The sequence below is a fragment of the Dipodomys ordii genome, unplaced genomic scaffold, assembly GCF_000151885.1.
Source record: "Dipodomys ordii isolate 6190 unplaced genomic scaffold, Dord_2.0 Scaffold86, whole genome shotgun sequence".
Classification (NCBI taxonomy): Eukaryota; Metazoa; Chordata; class Mammalia; order Rodentia; family Heteromyidae; genus Dipodomys; species Dipodomys ordii.
In genome coordinates, this window is record NW_012267302.1 from 2395777 (window position 1) to 2412248 (window position 16472).

The window sequence follows — 16472 nt, forward strand, 5'->3', positions numbered from 1 at the left end:
AAAAAAAAAAAAAAAAGAGGGGAAAAAAAAAGATAAAGAACTTTCCCAGTGCCAGTGGTGCATAACAAGGTTCAATCCCAACCCACTGGGGGATGAGGGAACAGTGCTGAGCACTAGTGGCTCATACCTGTTATCCTAGTCACTTGGGATGCTGATAATGGTAGAATTGCAATTCAAGGCCAACCAAAGCAAAAAAAAGTTCACATGACCCACTTTTCAACCCACAGCTGGTGTTGTGTGGTGGCACACACTTCTCATCCTAGTTTTATGGGTGGCTGAGATTAGAAGACTCCCAATTCTAGTCCCAGGCAATAAAGTCCATAAGATTCTATCCTAATGGAAAGAAACTAGCTAGAATGACCCACCTGTTATTCCAACTAAAAGGAAGCCTAAAATCGGGAGATCATGATCCAGGCATATGAGAATATATCTTTAAAAAAAATACCCAATGTAATGTAAAAAGGGACTGGAAGTATGCCTCAGCAATAGAGCACCTGCCTAACAAGCACAAAGTCCTCAGTTCAAACCATGAAAAAGAGAGGGGTGGGTTTTTATGTTGTTTTTCTTTAAATAAGCCAAAGGTAACCCACACATTCTGAATTCAAACTGCACTACACAGACAGCCAAATAGCTTAACTACAGAAAGTTGTTCATATGTCTAGCTTCTATTACTCTTACAATAGTTTGCTTGCAATTTACCTAACAATTGATATTGTAAATCAATAGCTCAATTACCCCAATCCCTTGGTACATATCAGGTGACAATAAATCCAAATAAGTATAGTGTCTTGTACAAATTATTATGAGGATTAAAAGTATTAATATCAATGTCTGGGATACAGCTATAGCAATATAAATGATTATATTGTTTTTATAGCCTCTCAAACATTCACTCTTTATGAGCTCTCTACCCTTTGAAGACAATTATACAAAAATATCCTATATACTTAAATATAGGTTTAGGCCAGGTATAGTGGCTCAAATTTGTAATCCTAGCTACTTAGGTGATGGAGTTTGGGGGCTGAGGTTGGAAGCCAGCCTGGGCATAAAAATATGTGAGACCCCATCTCAATCAATTTCTGGGCATGGTGGTACATGCCTGTTATTCCAGCTACAGAGGTAGCATAATGGTCAGGCATAGTGGCATGAGCCTATCTTTCCCCAGTGACAGGGGGAAAACAATCAGGAGGATTGCAGCCTAGACCAGTCCAAGCATAAAACAAGACTTTATCTCAAAAATAACTAAGTTAAAAGGAGCTGGAGAGCTGGGAGCCGGTGGCTCAGCCTGTAATCCTAGTTACTCAGGAGGCTGAGATCTGAGGATCACCGTTCAAATCCAGCCCGGGCAGGAAGGTCCATGAGACTCTTATTTCTAATAAACCACTAGAAAATTGGAAGTGGCACTGTGGCTCAAGTGGTAGAGAGCTAGCCTTGAGCTGACAGAGCTGAGGGACAGCACCAGGCCCAGAGTTCAAGCCCCAGCCAACAACAACAACAACAACAAAAAAAAAACCCAAAAACAAACAAAAGAAGGAAGAAAGGATGACCAGGATGTAAGTATATTTTTTGCACGTATGAAGCCTATTGAAATTGTTTTGGGGGGAAAGGAAGAATAATATTAGGTGGGGGTGAGATAGATAGAACACACTATAAACATGGTACAGCGAACTCCTCCCCATAACTAATGTATAGTAACTAAAAAAGAAATCAAATTTCAAAACCCACGTATTTTTCCACAGTTCTCATTCTTAACTTTTCTAATACTGAAATTCACCACACCCTCCTAGGGTGCCCAACATTCCTACACAATCCTGGGTTCCTTGAGTAAATTAGTAACAATGACAAATGAATGATTTTTCTCCATTTTCTCATTTTCTCTCTTTGCTGCTTTTTTACATGTCAGTGTTCTCTAAAATTTAAATCAAACCTTCTTTGCTCTTCTCTAAGCCCTTCTCTTGGTGTTCTCATTCCCTTTCCCCTCAGAACTTCAGTCATCACTGCTGGACTGAAAAACCACAAATCTCATGATGTTAAAGGCACATTACCAACCGCATTGCCTCACTTTCATAATAAGTTCAACATGTTTAGTCTGAAGTAATCTTCCTACCCCTAAACAGTTCATCTTCTGATTTCCATTTTTATTTTACTAATAGCATTTCTAAACACTCAGCTTAAAAATCTTGGTAGTTTTCAACTCCTTTCTCTCTTTCTCCCCTTTCCTTATCCAAGTCGAATAAACTGTGAGTTTTCCCTTCAAAATATCTACTGCCATTCCTTTTAACATCTGTCATCAACCTATCAACTTAATTACTGCAACAAATTAACCTTTCTGGCCACCTGACTCTTACCATGCCAAAGTTTTTAGTTTTAGTTCTCCAGTACTGGTGTTTGAACTCAAAGCCTCCCAGCTTGCTAGGCAGACTGATGAGAACTTCCAATATTAACCTTCCATGTAGTTAGGTGTCCCCATATCTGGCTACTGGTTGAGAAGGGGACTCGTATGTATGCCCAGGCTGGTCTCAGTGATCCTCCCAACCTCTAACTCCCAAGTAGCTAGTTTCAGAGACCCTTTGATAAAATATGGTATAAGATGCAGGAAGAGTGGCAGAAGGCAGAACACTCACTTTACAGAATGCTATGAAGTTCAATAAGGCCTTGAAGTAAGTAGACACTACTAATTCTATGTGCACAGAATGCTAAGACATTTATTCAAACTACAGAGGGAAAAATAGTAAGTTTACAGTGAAGAAACTACCTTAACCAAGTGATCAAGGTTAAAATCACCAGTGACAGTAAATATTGACATTATAAATGTCATGAATGGATGGGGAGGCCACAAGTATGGTGTCCACATGCCTGTAATTCTAGCATTCAAGAGGCTAAAGCAGGAAGATCACAGATTTGAAGCCAGCCTGAGTCACAGGGATGAGTAAGGAAAGGGAAGGGGGGTAGGGGTGGGGGACAGGGAAGGAGGTTGGAGAGGAAAAAAAGAGGGAAGAAAAGGGGGGAAAAAAGAGGGAAGGAAAGAAGGAAGAGCTTCCCAAATCCTCACTGACTCCTTTCCAGTTTCCCAGTTTGTTTCCTCATCCTCTGTTTTGAGCATATGCGAAATTGCAATGACAACATTCACATTTTCCCTTATGTTAGTTATTTCCGTATCCTTAAGGATACTTTTTTGCATTCTACAAAGGTTGAGTATAATAGACAATGATTTTTTTCTAATTTGGTTAAAAGAGAAAACTTTTATTTAAAGAGGTAAGTACCTAGAACAATCAAGTGCAACATTCTGATAAATTCTGAATCTCTTTAAATTAAAAAATTCCCAAAACATATATGTCTGGTTTGAAATCCTGCTGAAAACCTTTTTTAATGAAGACAATATTTATTTGCTTCTGATTCAAGCTTGAAAATAGAGATAAGCATCTACAACCATTAAAGAAGGTTAAGTTATTTGTTGATTTATGGCTCATCACTTAAACTCTCTAGCAAATAGTTACTCAACTCAAATAATATTCTAAGAGTTGGACTTTGGCAGCTTCAAATAATTACATCAAATACAATAGGAAGCATTGTATGCTGATAAAAGACCAAAAAATCATATTTTCCTATTGCAAAAACTTACTCTACTACTTGTTTATCCAAGCCAGGCACGGGTGGCTCACTCCTGTAATCCTAGCTACTCAGGATGCTGAGATCTGAGGATCGTGGTTCAAAGCCAGCCAGGGCAGCAAAATCTGTAAGACTCTTATCTCCAATTAACCACCAGAAAAACAGAAGTGGTAAAGTACTGGCCTTGAGCTGAAGCGCTGAGGAACAGCGCCCAGCCCCAGCGTTCAAGCCCCACAACTGACCAAAAAAAAAAAAAGAGTTTTATAACTGACAAAGTGTAAAATCTAAGAAGTGAGAGGTGAAGCTACTTGGCACCTCCCTATAAAGATTCAGTTGTATAGATAACTTTCCAACTTCTGTGAGAGGTAACATAAAGGAGGTAGTCCAAAGAACACAATGGTTAAATGAAGTTTCTTCATATCCAACTATATTGCATAACTTCAGAAGGCAGAGTACTTTTAGTAACAATCCAAAGGGGGCCATTCCCATAAAAGACAATGTAAAGCTGGGACACCAATGGCTCATGGTGGCTGTGGTGATGAAATACAAGCCACATGTATATATAAACATGTCTGAACTCTACCACCTAACAATTACAGCATCTTGGTCAAGTTGCTGAATATCTAAGTTTTAAGTTCTTCATCAGTAAAATTGGATTAATAAAAAATATCTACAAATGGTACAGGGATTAAATAATGGCTGTACAATTACCTTGGTGCCTGATATATGAAAAGTGTGAATCATTACTGGTGATAATCATGATGATGAAGAAAAAGATGAATTTACATTCCAATTCTGGCTCCATCATTTTCAGGCCTTTTACTATTTAACTAGGCATGGAGATACATGCCTATAATCCCAGCACTCAAGTGGCTAATGTGAGAGAATAGCAATTCTGAGGCCAGTAAAAGCTATATAGAGAGACTGTGTCTTAAAACAAATCTTGCTTGGCAAAAATTATGCAACACCTTCAGGAATAGTTATGACGACTATTACCTGGATCCATACTCCCTCCTTTTCCCTCTCTTTGTCTTTTACACACACACACACACACACACACACACACACTAAAAAAAAATCATGAGGTTAAACCGTAACAGATGAGACAAACCAAAAGCCTATAAAAATGAGCAAAAACATACTCTAAAATAAAAATAAGGCATTCAACACAACTTACCTGAACTGTAGTAATAGCTTATCTATTCTTTCCCTAGTAATCCTATCTACATGATTCTGCCAAATGCAAACTGACCAAACACATTTTCTCAGTGAGAAAATACAATTCAAACTCTTTGAATGGCCTTTGAATGGCTTTGAATGGCCTTTCCTAGCAGATAATTCTAATTTCATTCACCACTACCCCACCTAAAATACACAAAAAGAAGCTAGAAACAGTGGGTCACAGCTGCAACCCCAGCTATAAAAGGAAGACCAACTATAGGAGGACAGAAACCCAAGGGAGCCCTGGACAAAAGCACAGATTCTATTGGGAAAATAACCAAAGCTAAGTGGCAGAATGCCTACCTACCAAACATGAGAACTTGGGTTCAAACCCCAGTACTCCTTAAAACATACAATAACATGTACAATGTGAATACACATGTATATACAATGTATGTACAATGTGAATACACATGTATATACACAGCCAGGTGTAATTATGGTACAAATCTGCTCATCACTTGGGAAATGGAAACAAGAAGAAATTCCAGGTCAATCTGGGCTACATTGCAATTTTGTTGTTGTTGTTGTTGTTTCATGTGCATGCCCAGCATTTTGCTGAATAAGAATGCTTCCCATTTCCCTAATTCTATCTTCCTAGTCCTACCTAATGAAGAAAAAAATGTAACCAGTAGGCGTTTCCTTACACCTAATACTAGCAATCCCTTCCATTCAGCAATCCATTTGAAGATGGTACCTTACAGTGACAGGAACTAATGATAGCCATTTTAATCAGGAAGGAGTGTATCTATATTAAATCACTTTTCAAATGAGTGCCTTTTTAAATAAATGAGCCTTGTCTCTCTCAGGAGCTTTACTAATCAGTGCTTAATATATATGTATTTTATTATAGTACAGAAAGTTACATTGCCTTACACTCAAAGTTGTTCAATACTTGTTTAATGACAAATAAATGAAGAACTAAATCATGTGAAACAAACTAAGCTTACTTTTTCAGTTTAGAGATAACTCAATTATAGATATGACTAATCAGTTCTCTAACTCTTCCCTGAATCTCTTGCCTATTCTATCACACCTAAATCATACTTTGTGTTTCCAAAAAGTCTTTAAAAAAAGATACTCCAGGGGCTGGGAAGGTGGCTCAGTGGTAGAGCGCTTGCCTTGCATGCCAGAGGCCCTGGGTTCGATTCCTCAGCACCACATAAGCAAAAAGAAAAAAGCCGGAAGTGGCGCTATAGCTCAAGTGGTAGAGTGCTAGCCTTGAGCTGACGAGCTGAGGGACAGCACCCAGGCCCAGAGTTTAGGCCCCATTACTGGACCCAAAAAGGAAAAAAAAAAAGATAGTCGATGGGTAGTAAGACAAACACAACATTCGTTCTTAACCACATTACCAATAAGCAGTGAGGTAAATCAGTTAAAGGAAAAAGGGCTTTTAAAGCAATTAATTAAACCCATGGCGAGCAAAATGATGACTATGAGATTCTATAAAGGTGTCCTATCCAATCACCCCCTGGTTCAGTAACTTAAAAGCAAAGATTCATTTCCCCCAAATTCTTTTTTTTCCATAATCAAAACTTTATTGAAAAACAGACACCAAAATAGGAAATCATTGTTGTGTAGTACCTTACAAAATCAAACATAATTACATTATCTTGGTAGAGTCACTGAACTTCTGGCAAGGCTTTCTGTGAGGAAATGTAAATTCAGAAAGTTGTATAGATCATTAGTGTTGCTTTCTTCTAAAGGAACAACCCTCTGTAAGCCTGGCTTTTCCCTCCTGTAGGCTGGCACAGCACTGTGGAACAGCCTACACAAAGAACCACTGTCTGAGCATGGCTGAAAACCGTGGTAATCTTGTAGCAACCTGGACATTTTACATCCATAAAATAAGAATTTGGACTTTGAACTAGCCGTTTCTTTTTATGTTTTTTCTTTTCGTCTTCCAAGGACGGATGGAGTAAATCTCTAGCCACGGGCATGGCGCCTCCTCTTGCTGGGCTCCCGGCCTCGCTCCCCCAAATTCTTGAAATTACCAAAGAATGTTTTGTTAATTCAGATATTTGATTGCAACTATGAATTGTTTTTAAATTATTATAAACATCAGTATTCAAGTTATTTTAGCACAAACAATAAAGGCTCTGTCAACAAGAAGAAAATAGGAGAAAAGATCAATGACAGCACCAGCTTGGCTCATTTCTGCTGGGAGAACACTGGTACTGAATGGCACAAGTGTGAGAGAACAAGCACATGACTACAAAAGTGATAGAAGACACCAAAGAAAAAAGACCACTAAAAAGAACCATGCCTCAGTGGGAACAATGAAGGCAGGGGCTGGAGAGATGAAGCAGGAGCCACTGCCATCTGTTCTAAAAGCCTCATAATTCTCATTAAAATTCTTATAATGCTACCAAACTTCCAAATTTTGAGCCAGTCCAACTGCTGACTCTATTGCATACAACTAACTGAGTAAGCTTTAGCACATTATTTATTAGCCTTTCAGTTTTTTCAGCTACAAAATTAGAATAATAGCAGCTACCACTAAGTGAACGTTACTAGACAGAAGTTATGTCCTTTAGTGCCTACAATCTACTCAATAGGTATCATTTTTCTCATTTCACAGGGAAAAAATATAAAATCAAATAAAAAGTCCTTTTTACCAAAGCAAGATTGCTTTCCAGAGGAGAATATTACCTAACTAGCAGTGTTGGAAATTAGAAGTAAATGCATAACATTTAGCAGCAGATTTAGTACTGTCTCACACTAGGATAGCAGGAAATCACTGTACAAATACAACCTGTACATGAATAAGTCACTCAAGTGAACAGCAATAAAATCCCACAAATAAGTTTTAAATAAGTTTTCCATCCTATCATTAGTAATAATTCTACAGAACTAAAAACCAAGAACCATCCATTCAGATTCTCTTTCCCTCTCTCTCTCACACACACAGACACAAACACACACACACACACACACACACACACAGTGTACATAGTTTTCAAGTTTAAAGTCAAAACATATCACCCAGGGGCTGGGAAGGTGGCTCAGTGGTAGAGCGCTTGCTTTGCATGCATGAGGCCCTGGGTTCGATTCCGCAGCACCACATCAGCAAAAAGAAAAAAAAAAGCCAGAAGTGGCGCTGTGGCTCAAGTGGTAGAGTGCTAGCCTTGAGCTGAAGAGCTGAGGGATAGTGCCCAGGCCCAGAATTCAGGCCCCACGACTGAACCCCCCCCCGCAAAAAAAAATATCACCCAAAGAAATAGAAAGCATGAGACATTATTAAAGTGATCTCTGACTGAATCTGAACACCAATTATCAAATATTTTACTTTTGAGAGGGCTATAGACCTCACACCTCAGACAGCAGGTGCTATAAGGAATAAATCTATCTAACTTCCAAAAATAATTCCCAGAAGGAGGCATCTGTTACTCTGAAAAATCTCAGCAAACCACTTCCCAGAATTGAAAACACACTGCCAAAATCTAAATGAATTTTGCCAACAACATTCTGGTAATAGAAAAAAAAAAAGAACTACTCTGTTTCTGGAGGAAAATGCTACTTTCCAGTACCCACAAAATAGGATCTTCATTAGTTCTTTAAACAATGTGATAATATTGAAAAATAAGTATAAAGAAATATAAGCTCACAAATAATCTTCTGTTTGGAGGTGATTTATAATACTAAATGAAATTATGACTCTTGTCTTTAATTCTAACAAGCTCAAGAAAAAGCTATGAGAACTTTAAAAAAAAATTTTCCAAGGTTTAATTACAACGTAGAGTAAAAAGTAGAAACAACGGTCAGCCAGCATGTTAAAAACTTCCTCAAACTTGAGTCCTAAAATCTCAATTTCAAAGTGTTGCTGTGAAAAGAAACACCTCAAAAAGTACCAACAGTCCATACATTTCCAGTCCAAAGATACCCAGTGCTTACTGATACACAACTACCACACTTACCAAACAGTACACTCAACCTCCAGCAAAAGACCTCAGGCAATCACAAGAGCATTTGTCATGATACAGGAATGGGGAGAAAGGTTTTAGAGGGAGGAGGCAACTACAACTTAGCAACAAAAGGAAACTGTTCATCTAAACCACAAAGGCTTCTTCCCACAGAATAGGATATCAGAGAGAAGACAATGCTCTGCCAACTACTCTACACTAATAATTTATTATAAAGCTAAAAGTGTGGCTTCACCAATTAAAGACAAAAGAGTAAACAAGACACTAAAACTAACTTGAAAGGAGGACATACCACAAACTTTACTAGAGGTTTAAGAAAAACAATTATGAGACTATTTCCTTCAAGGGCATTCCTGATGAGGAAGGTCATTAAAATAATACAAAGTTTGTAGGGAGGCAGCAGCATCCAAAAGGCAGCCTTTAAAAAAAAAAATGGGCCTTTGAACTAAAGCCAGAAGGAATAATAAAAGCAGCTTTTGCAGCTCTTTAGAAAATAACCAAAACACTGCTAATGTTTGAATGCCTAATTCAGAATTCTCAAACTGAACTTCAATGATTTGTTGGACAAAACTACTGCAACAGTCTTGAACATTGAAATAGGCCACACTATTTAAGAAATGTCATATTATGTAATTATTTAAATGAAATTTGTTATGTAAACTGAGCTATTGGTATAGTCAATTTTATTTTATTTTTTTTACTTTTTTTAAACAGTCCTAGGGCTTGAACTCAAGGTCTGCACACTGTCCCTGAGCTTCTTTTGCTCAAGGTTAGCTCTACCACTTGAGCCACAACACTACTTCTGACTTTTTCTGTTTATGTGGTACTAAGGAATCAAACTCAAGGCTTTCATGCATGCTAGACAAGCACTCTACCACTCAGCCACATTCCCAGTCATGTTTAGTCAATTTAAAAAGATCAGTATCTAAAGGTTCTCAACAATAAAGATGAGGACAGTAAAAGAATTCCAACCCTATTTCAGGGAATAGATTAAGTTATACCATCATCAGCCTCTTCAGTAAATGGTGCTGGCAAAATTGGTCAATCACCTGTAAAAAACTAAAGCTAGATCCTTATGTATCACCCTGCACCAGAATCAACTCCAAATGGATCAAAGATCTCAGAATCAAAGCAGACACCCTGAAAACATTAAAGGAAGGAATAGGAGAAACCCTAGATCTTCTTGGCACAGGCCGAAATTTTTTTTAATAAAGACCCAGAAACACAACAAATTAAAGAAAGGTTGGACAAATGGGATTGCATGAAGCTGCAGAGCTTCTGCATGGCAAAGGACATAGCTAGCAAGATCAATAGAAAGCCCACGGATTGGGAAAAGATCTTCACTAGCCATACAATGGACAAGGGTTTCATATCTAAAACATACCTGGAACTCAAAAAATTAAATCCCCCAACAACAAATCCTCAAAGAAACAACTACTCATAATAAATAAGTGGGCTAAAGGCTTAAAGAAAAACTTCTCTCAAGAAGAAATAAGAATGGCCAGTAGACACATGAAGAAATGCTCAACTTCTCTAGCCATAAAAGAAATGCAAATCAAAACAACATTGAGATTCCACCTCACCCCATTAGAATGGCCATTCAAGAACTCTAATAACAATAAATGCTGGAGGGGATTGGACAGAAGAGAACCCTACTGCATTGTTGGTGGGTGTGTAAACTTGTTCAACCACTTTGGAAAGTAGAATGGAGACTCCACATAGAGCTCCCCTATGACCTAGCAATCCCACTTTTGGGCATTTCCCCAAATGATCACAAACAAGACCATACTAAAGCTACCAGCACAACTATGTTTATTGCAGCATTATTTACCATAGCTAAGATATGGAACCAACCCAGATGCCCCTCAGTAGATGAATGGATCAAGAAAACGTGGTATATATACAATGGAATTCTATACCACCATCAGAAAGAATGACATCGCCCAGTTTGTTAGGAATGGAAAGACTTGGAAAAATTGTATTAAGTGAAGTGAGTCAGGCCCAAAGAAACATAGGTCCGGGCTGGGAAGGTGGCTCAGTGGTAGAGCACTTGCCTTGCATGCCTGAGGCCCTAGGTTTGATTCCTCAGCACCACATACAAACAGAAAACAGAAAAAAGCCAGAAGTGGCACTGTGGCTCAAGTGGTAGAGCGCTAGTCTTGAGCTGAAGAGCTGAGGGACAGCGCCCAGGCCCAGAGTACAGGCCCCATGACCGGACCAAAAAAAAGAAAGAAAGAAACATAGGTCCCATGGTTTCCCTTATTTGCAATAACTAGTATATGTCTGGGACAAGTAGAAAAGGTCAAAAGCTATGTACATATGACCAGATAGGATGAAGTTAAGCAAAACCAAGATAGGGACACAAGTGGTTTTTTTCTTTCTTGCTATTGTTTCTAATGTATTTATAAGGTACCCTGTGATTTTTTTGTTGCTTTGTATGTTCCTTCCCCACGGAATAACCCCTGTTTTTACTGTATTTGATGTCGGTATAATTTGGGGAGGGGAAGGGAAAAAACAAAATGTTTAAATAAGGATACAGGTTAACCCATTTTAACAATGAGATACACAAGACACTATGTTGAAAAATGAATTTTCAATTGGGGGGGTGTAGTTGTAGAGGTGGGAGGGAAGGGATGGTAGGGAAAAAACAAAGGAGGAGGCAACAATGCTTGATCAGAAATGTACTCATTGCCTTGCTCATGTAACTGTAACCATTCTGTACAGTATTTTCATAATAAAAAAAATTTTTTTAAAGAACAAACAGTAGGCAGTATTCTATCCCCAAACGTAGAATCAGATCAGTCAGCCCAAACAAAGACCCAAAGAGTCAAGACACACCCTCCTATGTAGTAACTTCTATGTAGGAACTGGTTAGAAGACAGTTTTATTTGCCAAAGCCAGTGGCTCATGCCTATAAACCTAGCTACCCAGGAAGTAACAATCCCAGGGACTCTTACCTACAACTATTAAAAAGCAGGATCTGAAGGCATGGTTCAAATAGTAAAACAGTTTAGTTAAAACTCAAGATCCTGAGTTAGAGTCCCAATATCAGCAAGAGTTAAAAGCAAAAACAAAAGTTATTGAAAGGAGTAAACAAAATAACTATTGAAAGAAGTTGTTTTATAAGCATACTGATGAAAAACTGAACAGCAAATCCTTGTCAAATATGCAGGTCTGCTATATTTCAACAGGTTATAGAACAATAGCCTTGAGGTAAAACAGTCAGGGACACCTCTCAGGCCCCAAGTTCAAGCCTCCGAACAAACACAAAGAGACACACACACACACACACACGAACTATTGGTAAAACAGCAAAAGTAGATATTGTCTCAAACTAAGTAAGCTTTTAAATTTTAACAATTTTGTTTTTGTTTTACTTTTTTTTTTTTTTATCAGTCGTAGGGCTTGAATTCTGGGCCTAGATGCTGTCTCTCAGCTCTTAAGCTTAAGGCTTGTGCTCTACCACTTGAGCCATAGCACTACTTCTGGTTTTCTGGTGGCTTACTGGAGATAAGAGCCTCACAGACTTTGCTGCCCGGGCTGGCTTTGAACCGCGATCCTCAGATCTCAACCTCCTGAGTAGCTAGGATTACAGGCCTGAGCCACTGGCTCCAGCTTTTAACAATATTCTTAAAATAGTCCTTTGACAAAGGAAGTGCCAAAATTGGAAAGAAAGGAAAAAAAGAAAAAGGAAGCCAGGTACCAGTGATTCACACCTGTAATCCTAGCTACTTAGGAGGCTGAGATCTGAGGATTGCCAGCCAGGGCAGGAACATCCATGAGACTCTTATCTCCAATTAAGCACCAGAAAACCAGAAGTGGTGCTGTGGCTAAAGTGGTAGCGTACTCATCTTGAGCTGAAGAATACCCAAGCCTAGAGTTCAAGCCTCACAACTGGCAAAAAGAAAAAGGGAAGAAAAAGAAAGATTCTACTGTTTCTCTTATTAACCATCAGCATACTAACTCAGGTCTCTTAGTGATAGATGAGAGGGGATAGTAGTGCCATCTCAAAGCATTGCCATCACAATGCTAAATGCAAAAATGTACATATGCCAAAACTAAGCTCTCTGATTAAGTCATTAAGACATACTATGGCAGAGCTACAGGCCCAGCTCTGCCAGAGCATGAGTTTAGTCTGTGAGACACTGGGGTAACCTCCAACACCAAAAAATAAAAATAAAATATAAAATTTACTTTTTTGTGAAACTGCTTTAAAATGAAATTTTTATGTTAGCTAGATCTAAAATCCGCCAGGACATGATAAATTATACAGTCAGACAAAAGGGGAGGAACACAAAAGCACAATGCCTATGTGCTCTGATCATATAAAATAATATTTATAGAAATAAACACCAAGAAATGGAAACAAGCTGGATGCCAGTGGCTCACGCCTATAATCCCAGCTACTCAGGAGGCTGAGATCTGAGGATAGTGGTTCAAAGCCATCCTGGGCAGGAAAGTTCATGAAACTCATCTCCAATTAACCACCAGAGAACCAGAAGCGCCGCTGTGGCTCAAGTGGTAGCGAGCTCGTCGTGAGCAAAAGAGCTCAGAGACAGTATCGAGGCCCAGAGTTCAAGCCCCACAAACCCACAAAAAGGCAAGCAAGCAAGCATGAAAGGAAGGAAGGAAGGAAATTAGAGTTTTTTTCTGTCTTGTTCATTTATCTGTCTTGATGGGGAGGCGGGTAAGGGGAGATATAGAAATTGAGGGACAAAAGTGAACAAATGCAGCAGTGGTATTCACTAGACATGATGTTGAAAATGAACTATACAACTTCTGGGCAGGGATGGGAGGAAAAAAACTAAGCTAAGAAAGGGGTAACATTGTCTAAAACAAAATATACTCATTACTTGACTTATGAAACAGTAACCCCTCTATACATTACCTTTAAAATAACAATAAAAAATGAAAATAAAATGAAATTTTAAAAAATCTCAGCAGGGTTAGGGGGATACACCTAGTAAGTATATTATACTATCATCTGATTCTTCTATTAGTACATTCCCTACCCACAGTTCCACACTGAAAGAGGCAAGGAAGGAGAGTGTGTCAGTAATGGGGTCTTGAACCAAGGGCTTCCAACTCTTGCTTCCCCCCCCCCACCAACAGCTGACACCCACCACTTCAGCATTTAAGCCCCATCACCAGTTGAGGCTTTTTTTGCTGGTATGTGTGGGTACAGGAACTTGTACTCCAGACCTCTTGCTGGGCTTTTTCCACTCACCACTCCATTCCTTAAGGCAAACCTCCATTTCTTCCATTGCTGTTTTTTGCTACTTAACTGGAGATAGGAGTCTCTTGGACTGGTCTGCCCCAGCTGGCTTTGAACCTTAATCCTCAGATCTCAGCCTCCTGAGTAGCTAGGATTAAGCCACCAGAGCCTAACTCAAAGTTCATTAATTTAAGAAATTAAAACACAAGCTAATTTAATCCAAACAAGGAAAACTAGGTACAGCAGTGAATGCCTGTAACCTAAAGTTTGAGGCCAGCGTGGGTTACCTAACTAGACCCTACCTCAAAAACTGTAACTAAAATAAATAAAAACAAGAAATGAAAGCCAAGCCACAATTAGATTCATACCCACAATAAGGCTACAATAAAAAAAAGACAAATAAAAACAAGGATGTGGAAAATCCTTCATATTCTGCTGATTGAAGCATAAAATAGCAGAGATGCTCTGTCTGTGTGAGCGTGCGTGCATGCGTGTGTATGTGCATGTGTGCGTGTGTGTGTGTGTGTATGTGTGGTGTCAGTAGTGGTGCATGAACTCTGGGCCTGGGCACTATCCCTCAGCTCTTCAGCTCAAGGCTAGCACTCTACCACTTGAGCCACAGTGCCACTTCCGGCTGTTTCTGCTTATGTGGTGCTGAGCAATCAAACCCATGGCCTCCTGCATGCAAAGCAAGCACTTTATCACTGAGCCACCCTCCCAACCTAGCAGATATGCTTTTGCAAATAACCTGGCAGATCCTCAAAGATTAAACATAGTGTTACAAATGATTCAACAATTCTACTCTGGGCAAAGACTCAAGAGAAGTTAAAACGTAAGTTCACTCAAAATTCTGTACATTGGGCTGGGAAGGTGGCTCAGTGGTAAAGTGCTTGCCTTGCATGCATGAGGCCCTGGGTTCGATTCCTCAGCACCACATACAAACAGAAAACAGAAAAAAGCCAGAAGTGGCACTGTGGCTCAAGTGGTAGAGTGCTAGCCTTGAGCTGAAGAGCTGAGTGCCTAGGCCCAGAGTTTAGGACCCACAACCAACAACAACAACAAAAATCTGTACATGAAAGCTGGACTCCGGTGGCTCATGCCTGTAATCCTAGCTACTCAGGAGGCTGAGAACTAAGGATCATGCTTCAAAGCTACGCCAGGCAGAAAAGTCCCCGAGACTCTTATCTCCAATTAACCACTCAAAAACCGAAAATGGTGCTGTGGCTCAAGTGGTAGAGCACTAGTCTTGCACTACTGCTTGAAGAGTTCGGGGACAGCACCCAGAACCAGAATTCAAGCCCCACCACTGACAAAAAAAAAAAAAAAATCTGTACATGAATGTCTATAGTAGTGTTCATAACCAAAAGGAAAGCAATCCAAATCCATGAAGCAATGAAAAATACAATACATATTTCAGCCTATGAATATGAAATATGAAGTATTGGATAGGAATGAAGTAACTGTTTATACTTCATTTCCCTTTATGGAGATATGCGCTACAAGGAAGAATCTTGAAAACATGCTAAGTCAAAGGAGCCAGTTACAGAAGACTATTTATTGTAGGATTCTATTTATATAAAATATCTCAAATAAGCAAATATATACAAACAGAAAATAGATTACTTGTTGTCTAGGGCTGGAGGCAACATGAAGGAAAATGAAGGAGGACTGCTAATAGGTACAGCACTTCTATGCACACTGATGAAAATGTGATTATGTTGCTGGCTGCCCAAGCTCCACACATACTAAGAACTACTGAAAAGAGGTGAATTGTATGGTATGTGACTTATGTCTCAATAAGGCTATTTTTTCTCTTTAAAAAAGTTTCCTTTTTTGCAAAACAAGGACACTCTTTGTTACATGTCTGTAGTTTAAATTAGGTCCCCACAAACAACAGCAGCTGTCACCTGGTAGAACTTGATGGCTTCAAATACTTCACAAACAACTGTATGTGGCAAACAAATTCTGTTATGTATACATGCACATTATAATGAATGTCTTTATAGAAAACAGAAAAGAAGGAAAATCAGGCTGTCAATGCACTTAAATTTTTTTTAAACTATCATTTAAATCAGGATAGAATGCAGTAACAAGTTCCCTAACCGAAAATAAATCATCATCGATACTATTTGTTACATCTATATCCATAGTAGCTAGAGAAAAATCATCTACTCTGATAGTTGAAAAAGGAAAAGAGGGCTGAAACTGCACTGAAAAAGGTTCAGTAGCAGAAATTGGACTGTCTTGTGTTTGGGTAGAAATCCAGAACAGATAAACAATGAAAAATGAGCCAGGCACCGGTGGCCCCCGCCTGTAATTCTAGCTACTCAGGAGACTGAGATCTGATGATGGAGGTTCAAAGCCAGCCCAGGCAGGAAAGTCCATGAGACTCTTACCTCCAATTAACCACCAGAAAACCAGAAGTGGTGCTGTGGCTCAAGTGGTAGAGCACTAGCCTTGAGCTAAAGAGCTGAGGGACAGCACCCAGGCCCAGAGTTCAAGCC

The 16472-nt window shown here is 39.1% G+C and overlaps 1 protein-coding gene and 1 pseudogene across 1 annotated transcript in view; both read right to left on the reverse strand.

The window, feature by feature from the left end:
* The window catches only part of Usp54 (ubiquitin specific peptidase 54), a 150318-nt gene that overhangs the window by 100301 nt on the left and 33545 nt on the right, over positions 1-16472 (reverse strand). The window lies entirely within an intron of this gene.
* LOC105992694 lies at positions 6449-6796 on the reverse strand (annotated as a pseudogene).